Source organism: Oryctolagus cuniculus, chromosome 9 (genome assembly GCF_051225735.1).
Source record: "Oryctolagus cuniculus isolate XC-2025 breed Fujian yellow rabbit chromosome 9, ASM5122573v1, whole genome shotgun sequence".
Lineage (NCBI taxonomy): Eukaryota > Metazoa > Chordata > Mammalia > Lagomorpha > Leporidae > Oryctolagus > Oryctolagus cuniculus.
The window spans coordinates 51715656-51736902 of record NC_142875.1 but is presented as its reverse complement, the minus strand read 5'-3'; the positions used below and the strand labels follow the sequence as shown (position 1 = coordinate 51736902).

The 21247-nt window shown below is 37.5% G+C and overlaps 1 pseudogene; it reads right to left on the bottom strand.

Annotated features, from left to right (window-relative positions):
- Positions 1-9789: 9789 nt before the first annotated feature.
- The window catches only part of LOC100359133 (DAZ-associated protein 2 pseudogene), a 148442-nt pseudogene continuing 136984 nt past the window's right edge, over positions 9790-21247 (bottom strand).

Genomic DNA, 21247 nt, shown 5'->3' with positions numbered 1-21247 from the left:
TTCATTTCATGTTGATTTTGCCTTCCAGTTCTCTGTCCAAATACTTCTGTCATTATTGCTGTAATATAGTTAAGCCCCATTGTGAACTGACACTAAGTAAATTTCGTTAAGACTTCATACTGGATCTCCTGAACTCAGGCACCACTTTCTCTAAATTTACTCCCTGCCTGTAATGTAAATCAGACGTCATCATTCACCTTATTAGAACTTTCTTGAGTCCATTAACTCTTGAGGTAAAATTCAAATATGTTGGGATAAATGAACTTTAATTTGTTTCCTGCTAATGTTTTCTGCTTCATTTCTTACCGTTAATTTAATCCAGCCCTCCTAAACTCTCTTTTTTTCCTATGAGAAGTCATTTTCTTTGTCCCATCTTTGTGTTTTAGCATATGCTGCTCCCTTTGCTGGACCTTGTCCCATCTGCCTGTTAGACCGTGTATCCTGTCTGTAGGGAAGTATTTTCAGACTCAGCCTAGGTTTCGCCTTTACACCTCTCACTGAGCACTCGCTCCCATGTATAGCAACTGCTAATTTAAATTCTAATTCTCTTCTATGAAAGTCTAACCTGTTTTTGACCTTGTATGCTGAATTTTCTAGGACCATATATGACTCTGGGCTCCTGAGAGAGGGCTCTAAGTAAGTGTTTTCTTTTAAAAAGTACTTTATTCAAATATATTACACATACAGAGAAATGCACATAAGGTTACAGATAAATGAGATTTTTAAAAAACTGTCTGATTACACTGATAAAAAATACCCAGTTTAAGAACAAAGCCTTAATTCTCCGCTTGCGGCACTGGCACCCTGGGTTCTAGTCCGGTAGGGATGCCAGATTCTGTCTGGGTTCCTCCTCTTCCAGTCTAGCTCTCTGTTGTGGCCCGGGAGGGCAGTGGAGGATGGCCCAAGTGCTTGGGTCCCTGCACTCACATGGGAGACTGGGAGGAAGTACCCGGCTACTGGCTTTGGATCCGTGCAGCACTGGCTGTAGTGGCAATTAGGGGAGTGAACCAATGGAAGGAAGACCTTTCTCTCTGTCTCTCACTGTCTATAACTCTCTCTCTGTCTCTCTCTCTCTCACTAACTCTGCCTGGCAAAAAAAAAAAAAAAAAAAAAAAAAAGCCTTCCCTATTTCTTCTTTGATAACATGTGAAATGTGGATATGGATATAATTGTCATTTAACTGGTAAGATTTAGGGATGCACTGTTTATAACTATGTATCAATTGATATGACATTCACATAATTTTTATATTCTCTCTGTGTATTATATTTATATAGATTCATATTTATGGATGAATATATTATATGTGTGTACCACGTTTTCTTTATCTAGTCATCAGTTGATGTTCATCTAGGTTGATTCCAATTTTAGCTATTATAAATTGAGCTTCTGTAACCATGGGAGTGCAGGTAACTCTGATATGTTGATTTCATTTCCTTTGGATATATTCCTAGAAGTAGGATAGCTGGGTCATATTATAGATCTATTTTTCGTTTTCTGAGATATCTCCAAACTGTTTTCTATAATGGTTATTCCAGTTATCATTTCCACCAACAGAGCATTAGGGTACCTTTTTTCTACATCCTTACCAGCATTGGTTATTTTTTGATTTCTGGATGATAGCCATCTTTAACAGGGTGGGGTGAAACCTCATTGTGGTTCTTATATGCATTTCCTTGGTGGCTAGTGATCCTCAGCATTTTTTCATGTATCTATTGGCCCTTTGTACTTTATCCTTTGAAAAATTTATTCAATCTGAAGAGAAAATGTTCATTGTTAAGCTTATGGAGTTAAAGCTATTTAACTGGAAATCCAAAAAAAAAATAATTTGTAGGGGAATGTTGATCTAATTATTTGTGTTAAGTGAGATTCATTGTGTTCCTTCTGTATTTATTCTATTGCCTAAACTGTTACTTGGAGATGGCATAGTATTTAATCTAGCTTGTGATATTAGTGATAGAAATCACTTTCTAAAAGAGGGTTTATAATATGTTGCTTCTTGAGAACCTGTACTTCTAGAATGCCTTCTCCTCTTCGGTTAAATTTATTCTTACTTATTTTGTTATTTTTTGTTGCTACTGGAAATGGGATTGATTTCTTGATTTCTTTTTCAAGATAATTTACTACTGATGTATAATAATTGGAGTGAATTTTACACATTGACGTTGTACCCTATAACTTCTCTGAATTTGTTTATTGGTTTCAGTAGCTTTTTGGTGAAGTTCTAGACTTTTCTGTATATAAGATCATGTAATGAATGGTGATTTGATTCCCTCCTCCCCAGTGTGGATGCCCCTTATATCTTTTTGTGACTTAATTTCTCTGAATAAATGTGGTGAATTGGCATTCTTATCTTATTCTAGATCTTAGAAAGTAAGCCTTCAGTTTTCAGTTTTCAGTTTTCCCCCATTCAGTATGATGTTAGCAATTGGATTTTTGTCTATAGCCTTTATTATGTTATGTTCTTTATATGACAAATTTGACCAGAGTTTTTCTCATGAACTGTGAACTTACGTTTAAAGTTCATTTTCCATAAACTTTTTGAACTTCTTTCACAGGTTCTGTAACTCTGGCACATGGAAGGTGCTCAATAAATATTTTTAACAAATGAGTAAAAATTAAAATTAGCTCATTGTGGATTGTCTTCTTCATAACCAATACTGTTGCATCTCTCTCTTAACATAAGGTAATAATGACCACATTTGTATAACAGGGATTAAACATACATATCAACAGCAGCCATTTTCTCATTGTGTTTTGTATGCATGTACCAGTGCTTTTTCAGAGATGCACAGTGCAAGTAATAGAATTAGGGGTTATATACATTGAAAAATGACTATTATCCATTGCTATGCAGTGTTGAAAGCATGTAGCCTTTTTTTCTTAAAAGATAATATTAATGTATGTACTTCATGGAAATTTGTTTCTTCAGAATAAGGTCCTGTTAGTGCCTAAATAGAAGCTACAGTTTCCTGCTTGAATATCTCCTCAGTTGCTTGCAGGAAAGACAATAAGTTAGAGCAGTTAGGGATATTAATTCCATGTTGCAGCAGCCTTCTGTCTGTGCTGACTCTGTGGCTCTCAAAGCTTTCTTTTATGTAGGATAGAGGAGACAGGGAGCTTTGGTTGAAATTTATTAATATTCTTTTTTCTTTGCTAGAAATCAGCTGTAGCTGGATGGTACAATGGAGGAGAGTTAGTGGACAGCAGAACCTATGAGGGTGGGGCGATGCTGCTCTGAGAGGCATGCTACTAAATGAAGTTCAGGTTATCATTGCATCCATCAGCACTCTGGAAATGAAGCTGGATTTAAGGGGTGCCTTTAGCTAGTTTGAATGAATGGAATACATATGATCTCTTTTTCATATTTTGTTTTATATGTTGTATATTCAGAAGTTGTGTGTTTCTTAGGAAATATGTCTTTGGATTTCAGGGGATTTATTTGCTTAGTGCTATTCCACAGCACATGATGTGTTTTCCTTTTAGAGACAATGGTAGTGCTTGCTACATTTTATTATTATTGCTTTGTTGATGTGCTTGGTTCAAATTCCAAAAACAAATGCAATTATTGCCTTCCAACTTTATTTTTAGCTTCTTAAGATTGAGTCTGCCTCTTGCCTAAAGCTACCTTTCAGTGTACAGGTTTATATAATATTAAAAAAGAAATAAAGCCAAAAATCTCCTTATAATATTCTGGGAGGAATATACCTCCATTGATAGGAATAGTTTTTAAAAGACCAAAGTGTCTTTTGATGCTTTATATACAGGGATATCTATTAATTCTCTAAGGCAACTGTCACAAGTAAGGTATCGGATATCATTAAGCAAATTTATAGATATAATGTAAATATAAATACCTTTTTTTATCCCTAGAACAGTGTTGGCCCCTTTTATTATTAAAAAATAAGTATTTTATCAAAAATTTTCTCTATTCATTGATTTTTCATTCCTTTTGCACCTAAAGCTTTTTCCTTTGTGTTAAGTGTAACATTTAAAATTACTTGCCATTATCCCCCAGATTACTAATTTTCTACTTTTACTTTATAGCAAGGATTAAGCTAGTGCAAAGACTGATTTTATCTTTTCATATCCCCAACATAGAATCCTTTCCGCAGATTTTTTTGAGGGGCAGGAAGAAGAGTGTGGACTCTAATTTTAATATATTTCAAAGTATCAGAGTACCAAAGCTTATAAAGAAACAGGTTTTTAATCTCTTTTTGTTTCTTTATCTACATTTTATTATAGTTTATATTTTTTGAGGATCTTTTCTCTGGATCTCTGGTCTATAATTATACATACACATCATGATATCATGCCAGAAATGAGAGGGCTCAGGCAGCTCAATGAAAAAGAAAAGAAGTATCAAACAAGTATCAATATTAATAATATATTTCTGTAGGTTAATAGTCCCTAAGTTACATATATAATCTCAGAATTTGGAAAGAAAAGAATTTTTTCCATTTTGCGCACACAGAAATTGAGAGTAAGTGAAGTTGAGTGACATGCATAATTGTGCAGCTCTAAAGTGGCAATATAAATGTGGTGAAGAGAATCACTGAAATACTACATTCCTCAGCAGGGCATGGGGCTTTGTCCACAGGTGACAGAAATATAAATTTTAGAAAAGCAAGTAATAGCAAAACTTTTGGTTGCTTAGTTAATTGTGATAAATGTAACTAGTGACTGAACACCAAGAGGGAAACCTGTTGGAGTGAGGTGGACACTATGGGAAACGGTGGCTTGATCAGCATAGCCCTGACTGTTAATGAACAACTTAATACATTATCCCTCTTGGTAGTTTTTTTATCTGTTCTACTTAATATGACTGGTTTAGATCTGTAATTGATGCACAGTTATTCTTAAGTGTTGAAAATTAACTGAAATGTGATCCCTGTTGAACATGGTGGTGGGAATGGGAGAGGGAAGAGATGTATAATTTGGGACATGCTCAGGCTGACTTGCCCCAAGTGGTGGAGTTGGAAGCATACCAGGGGATTCCAATTCAATCCCATCGAGGTGGCATGTACCAATGCCATCTCACTGTTCCAGGTGATCAGTTTCAGTTCACAGTTGGTCATGGTGGGGGGACTGGGAGTCAAAGGGAGCACATAGACAAGTCTAGTATCTGCTAACGCTAACCGATGGAGTAAATAAAGGGGAGAGTGATCCAACATGGGAAGTGAGATACTCAGCAGACTCATAGAATGGCAGATGTCCTAAATAGCACTCTGGCCTCAGAATCAGCCCTAAAGGCATTCGGAGCTGGCTGAAAAGCTCATGAGAGTATTTCAGGCATGGAAAGCCAAGACACTCTGGCAAAAGATCTCTGCGAGTGAGATCCCAGTGGAAAGAACAGGTCATCAAAGAAGGAGGTACCTTTCTCTGAAGGGAGGAGAGAACCTCCACTTTGACTATGACCTTGTCTAAACAAGATAAGAGTCAGAGAACTCAGAGGGCTTCCATAGCCTTGGAAACTCATGACTGGAGCATAGGGAGATTACTGATGCCATAGACAGGAGTGTCAATTGGTAAAGTCAACAACAGGAGTCACTGTGCACTTACTCCTCATGTAGGATCTCTATCCTTAATGTGCTGTACATTGAGATTTAATGCTATAACGAGTACTCAAACAATATATTTCACTTTGTGTTTCTATGGCGGTGCAAACTGTTGAAATCCTTACTTAATGCATACTAAACTGATCCTCTGTAAAAAAAAAAAAAAAATTATCAATTCCCAACTTGACACTCACTGGGATTAAACATGACAATAGGTCTGCTCTGATTTCATCATCATTTAAAAAAAAATCATCTATTATTTTTCACTTTATGTTTCTGTGTGGGAGCAAACTGTTGAAATCCATACTTGATGTATACTAAGCTGATCTTCTGTATATTAAGATAATCAAAAATGAATCTTGATGTGAATGGAAGGGGAGAGGGAGTGGGAAAGGGGAGGGTTGTGGGTGGGAGGGACGGTATGGGGGGGAAGCCATTGTAATCCATAAGTCGTACTTTGGAAATTTATATGCATTAAATAAAAGTTTAAAAAAAAATAAAAAAAAATAAAATGCAAAAAAAAATAAAAAAAAATAAATGTAACTAGTCATAATGAATACCAAATTTAGAGAAAAAATGTTTGCATAATACACAACTAGTATGTGAATCTCTCTAGGGACATCAATGTGGTTGTTAAAATTTTCACAGTTTAATAGTCCTATATAAAGCTCAAAGCCTCTTTGAGTGCCTTAAACACAAAAACATGAGTTCAAAATGTTTAACAATCACACACTCAAATATAGCACTTTCACATAATATTTTCCAAACAAGTGAATATTTTTTTATTTAGTAAATATAAATTTCCAAAGTACAGTTTATGGATTACAATGGCTTTCCCCCCAATAACTTCCCTCCCACTCGCACCCCTCCCATCTCCCACTCCCTCTCCCATTCCATTCACATCAAGATTCATTTTCAATTATCTTTATATACATAACAACAATTTAGCATATATTAAGTAAAGATTTCATCAGTTTGCACCCACACAGAAACACAATGTGCAAAATACTGTTTCAGTACTAGTTATAGCATTACTTCACATTGGACAACACATTAAAGACAGATCCCACAAGAGAAGTAAGTACACAGTGACTCCTGTTGTTGACTTAACAATTTGACACTCTTGTTTATGGTGTCAGTAATCTCCCTAGGCTCTAGTCATGGGTTGCCAAGGCCTTTTCAGCCTTTTCAGTTCACTGACTTCGATCTTATTCCAACAGGGTCATAGTCAAAGTGGAAGTTCTCTCCTCCCTTCAGAGAAAGATACCTCCTTCTTTGATGGCCCCGTTCTTTCCACTGGGATCTCACTTGCAGAGATCTTTCATTTAGGTCTTATTCTTTTTTTTTTTCCCCAAGAGTGTCTTGGCTTTCCATGCCTAAAATACTCTCATGGGCTCTTCAGCCATATCCAAATGCCTTAAGGGCTGATTCTGAGGCCAGAGTGCTATTTAGGACATCTGCCATTCTAGGAGTCTGCTGTGTATCCCGCTTCCCATGTTGGATCATTCTCTCCCTTTTTGATTCTATCAGTTAGTATTAGCAGACACCAGTCTTGTTTGTGTGATCCCTTTGACTCTTAGACCTATTAGTGTGATCAATTGTGAACTGAAATTGATCACTTGGACTAGTGAGATGGCATTGGTACATGCCACCTTGATGGGATTGTATTGGAATCCCCTGGCATGTTTCTAACTCCACCATTTGTGGCAACTCCAATTGAGCATGTCCCAAATTGTGCATCTCCTCCCTCTCTTATTCCCACTCTTATATTTAACAGGGATCACTTCTCAGTTAAAATTTAAACACCTAAGAATAATTGTGTGTTAATTACAGAGTGTACTAAAATGAGTTTGGAAATCTAACCAGAAAATCTTCTTTGACTACAAAGTTATTGCAGTAACTGGATTAATACTAAAAGGCTCTGTTTAGAAAGATTTATTGAGGAATTAATTAGACAGATTTTTCCACTTATTATCTGCTTTGATTCTCATGGTAATACTGTCCTGGAAGCATTAATATCACCATTTAATGTATTGAAACATTGAGATTGAAAGAAGATAAACACTATGCTCAGGGCCCAAGTTGAAAGTGGAGAGCTGAAAATTTTCCATAGGACTTTGATTCCAAAGCTTTGTTATTTCAGTTACACTATTTCTTTTAAAAAGATTTATTTATTTTATCTGAAAGTCAGAGTTACACAGAAAGAACAGGCAGAGAGAGAACGGTCTTCCATCTGCTGGCTCACTCCTCAGTTGGCCACAACAGCCGGAACTCAGCTGATCTGAAGCCAGGGGCCAGGAGTTTCTTCTGGGTCTCCTATATGGGTGCAGGGGCCTAATGATCTGGGCCAACCTCCACTGCTTTCCCGGGCCATAGCAGAGAGCTGGATTGGAAGTGGAGCAGCCAGGACTAAAAGTGGCACCCATATGGGATGTTGGCACTGCAGGCAGCGGCTTTGTGTGCTACACAACAGTGCCAGTCCCTCAGTTACACTATTTTTAAGTGAAAAGAAAATACCACACACTTAAGTCCTTTACAGGAATTTACTATTGGTGCAAGTGCATGTGTGTGTCTTGTTTTGTAATTCAATTTCATCATTTTATTAATATCTTCACAATAGTCTTTTATTCTACATTTTTAGTATAAAAAATCCATAAGTTATGTGCACCACGATGTAGAGATATATATCACTAAACTTCAGTAACAGTCAATGGTACAAACATCACGTGTGCAGAACACAAGATTTAGCTGAACTTAGAAGACTAAATAAAATAAAATCTTATTTCAGAAAACAAAAATCAAAATATTAAAAATCTTTGAAATATTCTTAACTTTAATGAGATTTCAGTGGACTCAAATCAATTTACAGTGAGACATTCACATTGTGACCACAGTAACCTGATTTAGGAATTCTTGGGAGCCGTGAGTGGCTGCAGTAGACACTCTCCCAAATAGTGGTAGCAGATTTTTGATCTGAAAACTCCTCTTAGTTTGTCTCTAAAGACATCAATTGGGTTTCTTCAATGCATCTTTCTTGCCCCTCATGTCTTTCATTCATTTATTTATTTGAAAGGCAGAGTTGCAGAGAGGCAGAGAGAAAGATCTTCTATCCACTGGTTTACTCCCCAAATGGCTGAAATGGCTGGAGCTGATCCGATCCAAAGCCAGGAGCCAGGAGCCAGGAGCCAGGAGCCAGGAGCCAGGAGCCAGGAGCCAGGAGCTTCTTCCAGGTCTCCCATGCAGGTGCAGGGGCCCAAGAACTTGGGCCATCTTCTACTTTTTTCCCAGGCCATATCAGAGAGCTGGGTTGAAGTGGAGCACCCAGGACTCAAACTTGCACCCATATGGGATGTCAGTGCAACCGATGGAGTCTTAACCTACTAAGCCACAGAATTGACCCTGCCCCTCATGTCTTAAACTTGTTTATGGGACAGTTTGTGCCATTTTCATTTTCCCTTAAATCAAAGAAAATTTTGGTTGGAGCCATAAAAGCAGATATAACTGCCGAGGAATCCAAAAAGCACCCTCCACTTTGCCTGAGGAGATACGGATGCAGAAGTCATGGATTCTGTGTGGGGGGCTCAGAGGGGCAGTTGGAGGGTCCTTGTGAAAGACTATTGAAAAAATGATGAGTGAAGAGAAATGCAAGAGAGGGAAGTTAGTCTGACTGACTTTCTGCCCTGCACCATTGATTCAATGTGACTCAGTGGAGGTTGGTGGGAGGAAATGGAACTCTAGGATTGGAAGTGGGATGTTGGGCAAATGATAGGAGGGAAAAGACAGACAACTAATGCATTTTTTATTACAAGTAAAAAAAAAATCAGAGACTTAAAGTTTGAAGACCAATCAGTATAATTTGTCAACTTTAATTCTCAGGAACATCAGTGTTGCCTCCAAACCTTACTTGATATTTATTTAGTAAAAGCAAAGACCAATATGGCACAGTATTACCCCTGAGGTATAAAAGGAAGATCCTTAGGGCTGCTTCACCCACACTCATGTTATGAATGGGCTACCTCCCCACCTCAAAATGCTTTAGGGAGGTACTGCTACCATTATGTGGATACTTATTAAATTTGAAAAGGGCCTAGATGTTTGGACACCAGAAAGACCCCCAACAACATGTGTCTCAACTGCAACTTCAGGTTAATATGGCTAAAGCACTTACATTGTGAGAAGTGCTAAAGACTTGTGATGTTTTTCCTGGCACCAAGGTGGCCTTGGTTCCTCATCAGATGGTATAGCCACCATCTGAGCTGCCCAGGAAGAAATTACTCTTCTGATGAGTTACCAGGATGCTGGCAACCTACATGACTGCAAGCTGAGTGGAACTGGGAGTGCATCCAGGAGGTGGAAGAAGGATGTTTGCCAGCAGTAGTCCCAGCTCCACAGCTGGCACCTGCATCATAGCCTTGTCCCACTGACACTGTTGAACCAGGAGGATACATGGAACCAACTCTAGATGATAAGCTATGGGGATTGTGGAACCAAAAACCCAACAACCACAGACTGAGCCATCGGAAGATACAGAGAGGCATCAGGAAATGCAGCTGACCTGGTGGGGACTGTGGCAGCCCCTGGATGAACAACATTCAGATGATAGAGCTCTATGTAGACAGGTGGAACATCAGTGTAGGGTGGGGCCTGGAGGAGGTGCAAAGTCTGAGAGTGCACTGTATTCCTGGGAGGCTGCACAGGATGGGTTGGCCACATCAGGTACTGATCTTCATTGTTTGTGATGGCTACGAATTCATTTGGACTTGGGGTGAGGACAGATATTTATTTATTTATTTTCCATCCTCTTCCTTTTTGAAGTTACTTCCGTGTCCGTGTTGTTTCTAATAAATGTTAACAACAAGTTCACCTGGGCAGGTCAACACAATCTAATTTAGCAGAGTCAATCAGGTATTATTCACACTTACTAATTAACAACCCATTTGCTTTTCAGACAGCACAGCCACAGTGGTGATGGAAAGTTATTTGCCTAGAATAGACCAAAACATGAATGTCAACAACCTCTACTTTGAACAAAAATGTTGATTATGGTGATTTGGTCCCCATTCCAATAACAAAATTTTAAAAAGTATGCCCTTCAGAATTGCAGCATCAGTAATCATTTCACCAAGGAGTAAAAGTACTTTAAACATTTAAGAATTTATTTCTAACTTTCTGCCTTCGGTATTTGTTCATTGTTGGATATTCATTCATTCATGAATGAGTTTATTCTATAGATATTTATCATGCAGTCCCTAAATATGCATTCAGTCTGCTACCTATTTCTTCAGAGGCTTGACTGTGTGAAAATTGTTCCTCTAGAAAGAGCTGGAGGACTTTGATGAAGATTACCTCCACAAGAGAACTGGAGAGGCTGGGCTGCCATCATTCTTTTCATGATTTCAATTTGTTCTACGTGGTTCATTCCTGCTTGCCAACACACACACACACACACACACACACACCCATGCTCACAATATCAGCTATTGATTGACACCAATGTTATGACATCCTTCTCCTGTCCATCCATTCTTCCTTTCAGTTGTATCCTGAGTGTAGCTTGAGTGCCCCAAGTTTCAGTGCTACAATATCTTAGGTACTGTGAGTTGCTGTAAAGCAGATCAATCAAGGAGTACAAAATCCCATTGGGGAGACTGATAAGTGAACAAGTAATTGCAATATAATGGAAAAGTAGGTAACAATGATGTGAAAAGTTTGCATAGTGTTTGGCAGAACCAAGGAAGTGACATTTACTCTATTTTAGGGAGCTGAAAATCACAGCACTGTTACCTAAGATGGGTTTTGAAGCTCTGTGATAATTTTTAGATACAAGCAAGATGAGAATATCAGTCTTCTCTAAGAAGAAAGATGTGCCATCAGGAAACAAGACCATCACTAAAACACACGTTTTGTCGTTATCATTGGTTATTGCAGGGATTCCTTAAAGAGAGGCTTCAAAGTTATGTTCCTAGGTCAACTTAGTGCTAGCAGTACTTTACAAATCAAGGATGATAAAAAGAAATGACACCTCATCCATTGTATAAAATTTTTTTCTCATATGAAATTGAGTTTTCCATTTTCGTGGATAATAACATGCTTGTGAAAGCTGTTGAGTAAATAGACAACATAGTGCTCTAGCTGAAATGTGTATTTATGAGAAAACAAATCCATTAACTGAAACTTTATCTCAACAACCTAATAATTCCTAATATAAAAAGTGACATGGAGCTTTAAGACAAAAACAGATAAGAATTCTGAATACTACCTCTTCAAACTCACCCTTGATATTTTAACAAGAACTTTTTTATCACTCTCTGAATGATTGTGCATTCCTTTCCCTCAGTCTCTTGATGTTTCTCTCACATGTTTCATTCACAAAATAAAATCCTAGGTTCTGGGAAAGTAGTGATGAACAAAATCAGACATCGTGATCACTATCTTTAGATAGCTAACTGTGTAGTGTGGGAAGCATAATAACCAAGTCAGTTAAGTCCAAAGCATATTTCCCACCAACAGTGGAGAATGCTCTGAAGTAAAAACACTTGGTGAATATATGAGAGTGACTATTTTTGATAGAAATAAAAAATTGGCTCAAACCACTTTTGAAATATTTCCAGAAATAATCAATAGTAATCATATAGTCACTATTTTATGATCAGATTGCAATAAAACTAGAGATTAATGAAAGTCAAATCTAATTCTCAAATTCATAGAAATTTAAAAATATATTCTCAGATCTCAGCATATAGTCATATATGCAATAAACAGTGACAAAAAAGACTAAGTATACCATAGCCAAAGTAGTCTTCCTGTAAATTTTATGGATTTTTTTAACAACAGAAAATGCCTAAAATTAATTTTCGAATTAAGATTTAAATAGGAACATCCTCAGAAGGCCCAAAGAAAAATGGAAGGATGAAACTATAAAATTAGAGAAATGAATAGTAAAAGAAAAAAGAATAGGTTAAGGCAATATATCTTAGACTAGGTTCTCTGAAGGATCTATGGAAAGTGAGGTATTAAGTTAATAATAGAAAATGAAAAATAATTTCTCACTAGAAGTAATCAGCTTGATAACTTCATGGAATGAGACCATCTTCACTGATCCAACCAGCAAAACACAAATGAATAGTGAAAATTGATAATTCTTTGCTACATGAGTTGCTTTTGTTCATTCCCGGTAAGAATGTTGTTTCCTGAGCACAGGCTAATGTTGTATATCAAAAAGCTTACCAAGAATTTTTTGTTCTTTGGTTTATTAATTCTATACTATTAATTAACACTAAGAACATAATCAGAAAGGGAGATCATCATTTATATTCAGGGTGCTTACTACAGTTTTATTACACCAAGGAAAAGTTATAAACTTGATATTCAGCAATAATTCATAAGTTAAGTTCAAGGTGGAATGTCCATACAATGGAAAATGAAGTTGAGATTAATAATACCTTTACAGTTTAATAGTCTGAAAATACATTCATAATTGTAGTGTTAATGTATGAAGCGTGTTTAAAAGATTGGCATATATTAAATGTCAACTGTTATTATCATCATTGTTGTTATACAGTGAAAAAGAGTTGACTAAATAGCTGTTCTGCTGCTAAGTTAATTTTTAGATTTATATCATCTGAACTTTGGTGAATCATCCTAAATAATATGCATTCTCTTTTCCTGATGAATGCATTTTAAATTCATGTGCTGTCTCTGTTCCACTTATACCTGTGAAATTGGCAAAAATTGCAAGAGCATCAGATGGATTTGAATATTCATTCACTAGAGTTTGGCCTTGTCTTGAATTAAAGCAGCTTCTCTACATTGATCTCCTGACTAACTTATTTGTTCCCAATCAGCTGACATCCTTTCCCATGAATCAACTTACTTTGTGTGTGTTGTATCCACTTCTCCAGTCGCCAAATCTTCATGTGATACGGATAGACCCTGCCTTCTGCCAATTATGTTCTCGTGTGAAACCACACAACTCTGTAATCATAATATTAATGATGGACTTAATTTTTATTAGTAAGGAATAACTCAAATAGTCAGGTTTCTGGAGTAATGGGGAGAAAGAAAAGTGGGAGAGAAAAAAGTCACACAAAACTCTCTGTTCTACAGCCTTTCTGATTCTTTATTAAATAAGAGTTCACACACATCAACAGCACTAAGTTGTTGCATAAGAGGTAAACTCTTATTTTGTTAGTTACTGTAATTTGAGGGTTTGCTTGCTCTGTCAGCTGTCAGTACTATAAATTATGATGGATGGTATTTAGAAGTATAGAGTTAGATGGGATCACCCATGTGGTGACTCAAGATTGAGGAGAGGGCTGATGACAGAGGCCAAGGAGGAGGAGAAGGAAGGGAAAAGAGTAAAGGTGGTCAGGAATGAGCTGCAAGAAAATCAGTCTGTAGTGCATGAAAGGCAAGGGAAGAAAATGTTTCAAGGATGAGCATTTTTACCTCCGTGAAATTCTGTCAGGCATCAAGAAATTAGAATCAAGAAGTAAGACAGGTGTGGCAAAATGGTGATCTCTGGTGACATGGACTGGAGGAATGATGGGGATATAAACCCATTGGAATGGATTAAACAGTAAAACAAGGACAAGGAAATATAAGGGTAGACAAATGGTATAATCTCTGGAAAAATGTATGAGGAGGAGAGGCCTTTTTACACAGTCCATGTTAGAATGCCAGTGGGAACACAGAAAAACTGATGTAGTGGAAAACACTTAAAGCCATACTGTGAAGTCAGATCATTCTTTCTAATAGGGAATGCATTGGATAACATTTATTAATATTATTGACTCAGCTTAACTAAACTAAAATATATCCATGTGTGGTAGTGTTTTTTTTTCCAACTGTTCTTTCTGATTTAAAACAACCGTAAAGAGAAAAACCAAAGATCTATAAGACAGTCTTGCAATCTTGTTTTTAAATTTAGCCACTAATGACAATTGATTATTCTTCCTTCTTATTTTGCTATAGGTATGTATGTAAACATGCATTTACATTATTTATTTTACTTATTTATTTTTAACAGAGTACTTTAAGAAGTTTGGGTAAAATGGAATTACAAAATAAGTTTTGAGGCAGCCATTGGCCTAATAGTTAAGATACCCGCATCCCATACCAGAATACTTGAATTCAGATCCCAAAGCCAGCTCCTGATTCCAGGTTCCTTCTAATTTAGATCTTCAGAGGCAGCAGGTAATGGCTCAAATAGGAGCCCCTGCCACAAAAGTTGGAGACCTGGATTGACTTCTGAGTTCATAGTTCCTGGATTCATCCTGGCCTAGCTGCTTCCATTTGAGGATTTGGGGGAGTAAACTGGCTGATGGAGCTCTCTCTGCTTATCACTCTGTTTTCCTGTTTGTCTGCTTGTCTTTCAAATAAAAAACAAAAGCAGTTTTAAAAGAAAGATAAGTCATTTTGGTGTAGAAAATTTTTGCAATCCATGCACAAGGAAAATCATCAAAACGTTCATGAAAAGCACATATATGTATTAAGCATATATGGATTTTAAAAATTTTGTACCAGAATAAACTTATCTTTTAATTCAAGTTTTCCATAAATTTTGAAATACTCTTGTACATTTGCACTCAAACATGCCCATGGAATTACAAGAATAAGCATTGTATTCTACAGTTTGCATTCTCACTTACATTGTGTGAGTATTTTATATCCACAGAGACTTTGTAGCAGCTTAGTAGGTACTATGCCTTTCTTACTGATGGCACTTTTTTCATAGTCTCCATAAAGGAGCATTGTGCCAGAGACATGAAGATGGTAAGTATTCGGGGGTGCCAGATCATGTTCCTTTGCCTAATTGTTACCCAAGATGGGAGTTGAAGTTGTCTGGTTGGGCCACAGAGAAGAGGCATTTACCAGTCCCAGGGATAGCACTTGCTGCTCAGTAAAATGAGTGTTTATGTTGAATAAATATTTTGTAGGGTTTACTTTCTTTTTTTAAGATTTATTTATTTGAAAGAGTTACACAGAGATGCAGAGAGAGTGTGTCTTCCATCTGCTGATCCACTCCCCATTGGCTACAATGGCTGGAGCTGCGCCAATCTGAAGCCAGGAACCAGGAGCCAGGAGCTTCCTCCAGGTGTTCCCATGGAGGTGCAGGGACCTAACACTTGAGCCATCTTCTAGTGTTTTCCCAGGCCACAGCAGAGAGCTTGATTTGTAGTGGAACAGGCAGGACACAGACCAGCACCCATAAGAGATGCCAGCACTGCAGGCAGCAGCTTTACCTGCTATGCCAGAGCACCAGCCCCAGGGTTTACTTTCATACAATATTATTCACAATAAAAGTTTTTATTGGTGAGTATTTGAAAAGATAAGCTTGATATAATTTGGTGAGGATCTTACAGGAACTAGGACCTAGTCATTTATTTCTTGGAACACAAAAGGGCCAGTGACTTAGATGCTTGCCTTATCACCACTTTAATTTCCACAATCCTAAGAAGTGCACCTGTGATAAGTGAGAGCCTTCCCCTCAGCTCTCACAGATGCTGCTAACATGGGTCTCTGCATTCGGATCATGTCTTCTCAACACTCTCACAAAGATGGAGAGCAGGACCAAGAGGGACATGCTTTGCCTCTTAAAATCATTTTGCAGAGGAAATACTTCCATTTGCTTACCAACTATGAGATGACTGAGAACCTGCTTGGGGCAGTTTCAACAGGGTCACGTGTAAAAGTACAAGTTGAACTCTGTCCCTACATCAAGTAAGTTTGCAGGAGTGAAACATAAAAACATGTAAAAATAGAGAATGTGTTTATAACACGTGCTTGAGTGTTTTAAGGGTACTATGACTTTTGTCAACTGAGTGGAGCACTGTCAATTTGTGGAGAATGTGTAGCCATTATTGAACTAGAAGCTTCTTTAGGTAGAGACTATGTTTCTGAAGCAGCATTACCTATGCCTCTATTTTGTCATCTGAATGCTTTGAACCTCCAAATAGCTAATAGTGATCTCCTTCTTGCTCAGGGGAGACTCTGCTCTGGGCTTAAAGAGCTTAGGCAGAAAGCCAGAGGAAGAGACTGTGCTTTGGAGGCACGCTCATGCAGAAAGCAAGGAGCTATTCAAGATCATCCAGCAGCTGACCTCAGTAGCAAGTAAGAAGGTCGAGTGACTAGGTTTGCCCCTCTCTCACTAGGCAAGCACTTTCCTAGAGAAGTGAAGCAAGAGCAGAGGGGCAAGAGCAGAGGGAACATTCACGCCCATGTTGCTCTGTTGAGAATATAAGGAAATTTCTTGTCCTTCATGAAGGTCAGAAGATGAGGATGGAGAATGAGGGTTTTATCATAACCCTGCTAGGGAAGTAGTAAAAGCAGCTGGCCTGTGAACCATCTTTCTGTGAACCCCCTTTCTGGGGGTAGTGATGACTTTAGGGGCATAACGTATTTGTCAAGTAGCCTCTATCAACCAAACTGATGATATGTTACAAAGAAGAGACCTTATCTACAGAATGACCTCAAAAGATAGTAAATGTGCAATCTTTGGATTTCTGAGATGTAACTCCCTGGAGAATAAAACTACATAACTCTCATGTGTATAAAATGAAGATATTCTGTAATTTAAATTTTCTCAACAAAATGAGAGGTAATAACCCAGATGTACCCACTGAGGGGACTCAGCCGTCATGCTGATCCAGAGAGCAATCAATTGATGTGGTGAGGAGAATCAGGTGTCATGTCTCAGACCTCAGTATGTTTTGTTCACCTCTATATTTTGGAAATTCTTAGAGAAGTTTAACTGTTGGAAATCTTTGTGATATCTGCACGTCTGATTGGTCACTGTGGTCCTGTGTATTCTCTCATCTGCACATGCTTCTGTGCTTTGATCTTTCATTAAACTGTAGTCTTCTGACTTCAATGTGTGATGCAGCAGGTTAAACCACAGCTTAAGATACCCAGAATCCCCTATCAGAGTGCAAAAGATCAGGGCCTGGCTCTGCTTCCAACTCAGCTTCCTGCTAATGCAGACTCTGGAAAGGCAGCAGATAATAGCTCAGGTGCTTGGGTTTCTGTCACTCATGTTGAGGGTAGGATTGAGTTCCAGTCTCCTTGTTTTTTGCCTGGCACAACCATGGTAGTTCAGGCATTTGAGGAGTGAACCAACAGAAGAAAGATCTCTTTTTTTGTCTCTTTGTCCCTCTGCCTTTCCAAAATATATATATATATATATATATATATATATATGACAAGTATATCAAGGATTTTAGCAGCAACTCTTTAAGCATATCACAGCAGAGCACTAAGAATCATAATCTCATTTTTAATGAGTGTCATGATCTCCATGAATACTAAATTATGAGAAATACTCACCTAGAGACTCACTCTGCTGCTATTGTCCCCATTTTTCAGTAGCAAAACATCCTGACAGCATGACCTATACTCTGTATTGAAGCACGTTCTTATCTTCCGTTTCCTTTCCAGCATACTACAATCTGACTTTGACTTCTAGTCAAAGTCATCTTGCTAAATTTTTAGCATAATTTTATTTAATTGAGTGCCTCTCCTTTTTCAATTACATTCTTGTTTCCTGTGACATTTCATTTGTCTTTTTCCCCTATATTTTTGTCTCTTTTTATCTTCAAGGTGTATAAAAGTTGCAATGCCTCTGGGCTCAGCTTGGGTCCTCTTTTTTACTTTTTCTCTCTCTGAGTGACTTTATTTTGTTACATAGCTTCAAAAAACCAAAAACTGATTTTTTGAATACATGTCTCACTCACACCTCTCTTCCAAACTAGACAAATGATTCATTTGTCAAATTTGACAAATCTACTTGGATTCTAAATGAGTTTATCATTCTAGTGTGCTCAAAATGAATTTCTGAATTTCACCTGTTGAAACCTTCATCTAACATTCTTTTAGCCTGGTATTTGTTATCCCACTTAGTGGCAACAATATTGTTCACCCAGTTGCTCAGTGGATCATTGGAAGCTCCCTAACTCCAGCCCCTAACATTCCTTTCATTAATGTGTCGAGTTAGTTAACACTTCTAAAATACGTTTCAAATAAATACTTAGCCTACTTCTCTCCATTTCCTCAGCTAGCATTCAAATAAAGCCCCTTCAGCTCTCTTCTCGAGCAAGCACAAACGCTTTCTAAACAGTTTCTATGAGTCCAGAACAATAACTGATGACCTGCCCAGTGGCCATGCAAATATCCTAAACATGCACATGGGATATGTCACTCTCTTGCTAATTATTCATGAGAGCAGATGCTGCTCTTTGAACAAAATCCAAAGATCCTACAAGACCTGACATTAGCATGTCTCTCAAAACTCATGTTTAGTAATCTCTTGCTTCCCAGGTCCCTCTGGCCTTTCTGAGCACCATGTTCTCTCCTGTTCTGGGATGTTTCTCACTTCCTCTATTTGCCTGTCACACACAATCACAGAAATGCACACATGCACAGACACACAAAGACATGTAAACAGGCACCTGTATATAGAAACAGACACATACAGACATACAAAGACATACATACATATTACATACAATCCTAATCTTTATAGAATCAACTTTTTTTCCTTTAGTTTTAGTTTCCAATGACAAATACTTGGAGCCTAGGTTTGCTTAGACTTTCTAAGGAGAAAATTATTTAACAACTAATGAAAATTTAGTCTCTTTCTTTCAATATTCGTAAGCACTTTTCTTTTGTCTAAATCCTCTAGCAGAGACATCCAGAAAAATACTGAGTAATGCTGGGGATGATATATCCCTGTTCTTAATTTTAATGAAATATGTGTGCAAACTATATTTTGCAATTGCTTTCTGACACAGGTACTTTCACAAGTCTGGAAAGCTTTTATTAATGCAATGTTTCTAAGAGTTTTACTTGAAATAAAAATAAAAATTTATTAAATGATTTCTGGACATTTCTAGAAATTATTATAAAGTTTTCTACATTTATTAATATATTTTCAAATTCAAGAAAATCTATATATTTTTGGATTGCATCCTTTTTAGGGGTATTCTTTTCATTAACTCCCAGATTATTTGATAATTTTCTCCTTAGGGTGTTTTCCTATCTATCTATTTATAAGACTGGATTTCATTATTATTACTGCTGTTGCTGCTGCTACTACATCAGATTGCGCTTCATCACTAGCTGAGGTTCTGATAATTTTGTGAAATTAAAAGGGAATCTCATGAATTTTTACCATATACTGAAGCAATTTAATTCCGTATGCCTTGAGATTTTCTAGAATCCATCTGGCATCTCCGAGGACAGGGTTTTAACTATCTCCTCAATTTCTCCTATTGCTCTAAATCAGTTGACATCTAGTATTTCTTCTGGTGTAAATATTGATTATTTTTCCTGAAGACTATGTACTATATATTACTAAATGACATTGTAAAGAACATTTTTGTAAAACATGTTATGCTCCTCCACATCCATGGTTATGTTCCGTTTTCATCCCCATTGTTTGTTTTTTTTTCCCATTAATTTTCCTTATCAGCCTTGCCAGAATGGTGCATTTTTATTGGTCTTTCTAGAGAACTTGCTTTGGCCTTATTTATTAAGGTGTTTGTTTTGTTTTCTCTTTTTTAATAATTGCTACTTTATCTCATTAATTCCTTCATCCATGTGCTTCTGTTACATTTACTTTGTTGTTTCTTAAATTTCCTAACTTGAAGCCTCAATATAAATTCAGTATTCTTTTCCAAAAAAGTTACAACATCTATATTGAGCAATCTTTTGGCTGAATTCTGTAAGTTGTGTTATGAAGTATATTTTTATAGTGAAAGATTTACTTGATTATTTTAAAGCAATAGAACTAGAACTAGTGCTAGAGAGATCCTCCATTCACTAATTCTCTCCCCAAATGGCCACAACAGTCTGGGCTGGCACAGGACAAAGCTAGGAGCCAGGAACTCCATCTTGGTCTCCCACATGGAATGGCAGGGGTGCAAGCACTTGGGCCATATTCCTATGCTTTTCAAGGCACATTAGCAAGAATCTGGTTCAGAAACACAGGACCCAGGACTTGAACTGGCACTCAGATATGGGATGTTAGCATCACAAGCAGTGGCTTAACCTGCTGCACCACCTGAAGTATTCTTAGCATTCTTTTTGAATAAACTGTGATTTCAGTTTTTGGTAAGGAAGTGATTTGATGTTGCTACAACATCAAATTAAGTGAATTGCATATTCCCCAAATTAATTGCCTGAAACTCCAAAATATTGGCCATTTCTTAAATAGAAAACCCCTCCACTGTGGCTTGGGGAGAAAATATTGCAGTTACGAATGGTGAGATAAGCATGTGCAGCATGGGTTGTTCACAAATTACCTGTGATTTGCCAATCCTTTGAAAAATTCTTTCCTTATTTATTTGAAAGGCAGAGTGACAAAGAATATGAATAACAGAGACAGACAGAGACAGCTGGGGCTGAACCTGGCCAAAGCCAGAGGAGAAGAACTCCAGCTGTGTCTTCCATGTGTGTGGCAGAGACTTAATTATTTGAGCCATCATCTGCTTTCCAGGTGCATTAGGAAGGAGCTGGATTGGAAACGGAGTAACTGGGATTCAAACTGGCACTCTGATATGGAATGGGGGTGTCCCAAGCCACAGCTTAACCCACCGCACCACAATGCCTGGCATGGTCAGCTCTCTTCTGCTCTCAGATGCTGCTGATTCTGGTTTTCCACCCCACTTCATTGTATTCTGGGAAATTAGCAC